Source organism: Pinus tabuliformis, chromosome 1_1, assembly GCF_031772625.1.
Source record: "Pinus tabuliformis cultivar Carrire ecotype Pingquan chromosome 1_1, CPIR1, whole genome shotgun sequence".
NCBI classification, from domain to species: domain Eukaryota; kingdom Viridiplantae; phylum Streptophyta; class Pinopsida; order Pinales; family Pinaceae; genus Pinus; species Pinus tabuliformis.
Genome location: NC_142297.1, coordinates 113,050,421 through 113,052,297, shown reverse-complemented (window position 1 = coordinate 113,052,297; position 1,877 = coordinate 113,050,421).

Sequence of the window (1,877 nt, the reverse complement as noted above, 5' to 3'; positions counted from 1 at the left end):
GTCCTGGTTACTGAGTGCAAGCCCTTGAAGTGATGGTTTCAACGAGAGGTGATTTGGGATGGGTGACCTCCGAGGAAGTCTTGGTTACCAAGTGCAAGCCCCTGAAGTGATGGTTTGAGCGAGAGGTAATTTGGGATGGGTGACCTCCCAGGAAGTCCTAGTTACCGGGTGCAAGCCCCTGAAGTGATGGTTGACGCTATGTGATTCATTTCACTAGTTTCAATCCCACTTGTGATGATTGACGTTATGTGATTCATTTCACTAGTTTCACTCCCACTTCTTCACCCATGTAAATGGTCATAGATGAATGACTTACTTAACACCCGATGCAATGAGTGCTAAGTGGACTATTAAAAAATTATGAGAAATTAGTCAGTTACGATTACCTCTCATGGAAATGGTCATAGATGAATGAATTACTTAATGCAGTTCCCAAAAAAGATATCTCATATGGAACATATTAGCTCGCTTTAAACCTCAATTTTATATTAGAAAATATTTCAAAGCAAGAGCCAAACATATGGAACATATTAGCTAAACCAAGAGTCGAGCATAAGGAACATATTAGCTAGCTTCAAACCTCAATTTTATATTAGAAAATATTTCAAAGCAAGAGCCAAACATATGGAACATATTCGCTGACTCCCAAGTATTAAAATGTCAATAACCTTTGGATATTGAAGAAATATTAATGTATGAAGTGTGATATAAAAGTGGAGAATGTGTTGATAACAATATTGTTGTTGGTATTTGGTAAGAATGTCAATAACTGTTGTATATTGAAGAAATATTAATTTATGAAGAATGATATAAAAGTGGAGAAGGTGTTGATTACAAGATTGTTGTTGGTATTTGGTAGAAGTGAAAGCTTGTTTTTTTATGGATGATTAGCGGGTTATTAGAGATGGTTGTCCTCACTGTTGGTTTGACAATTGAGCAGCAAGAGATAGTTGTCCTCACTATTGGTTTGACAATTGAGTTATGATAAGGCGGGATCCTCAATGTTGGTTTGATAACTAAATTATGATAAATTTTCTCACCATATAAAAAAACAAAATTATTGTTAGCCATTTGTAACATTTTTAGTTTAATCTACGCGAGCATCTTCAACTTGTAAACCACATATAGTGAAACATACATTTCAATTTCTTGTGGAGCCCACACACAAATATAGGATATGGTCCAATATGTGTTGTACAGTGAAATTTCTGTATGTGTGGCAGCGCCTAAGCACACTGAGGCACATTCATGAATGCAGTGCTAGATGTAGATTCGTAAATGTTGTTGAATAGTATATAAAGATTATTAGATTTGGTATGTTTCAGATTTAACAATTTTTATATGTTCTATAATCTGGTAGAGTATTTGAAAGTTATTAGATTTGAGGTATTTTAGATCTTAAATTTTCTATACATTCTGTGGTTTATATTTAATATATATATTTTTCTTATTGAGTGTTTAGACATTGTTTTTATCTAGAATTTATATAAATAATAATAAGAATAAAAAATATAGAATAATCACTTCAATGTTCCAAATTCCCCTCGATATTTCACCCATGCAAAGTTTGTATGCCTTAAAAGATCTTCTCGAGGTGTCGCGCTCTGCGTACACGAATCTGTGTCATTAATTAACTAAAGTAAACAGGAGTCCAAACATAAGGTTTGAGATCGAGAGTCCAAGACGCCACCTGTTTATTGTGTTTTTATACCTCGCTTCACAACATAGGTGTTTCACATTACAATCCCCCTCGATTTTATCTGCCTTTCTAAATTCTTAATAAAGGTCCTCCAATCGAGCTCTGAAGCCCTCCATCTCTTCGACCATCTGAAGCCCTCCAGGCTCCTCCCATTTCTGTTTCTATTTTTCGTTTGGCA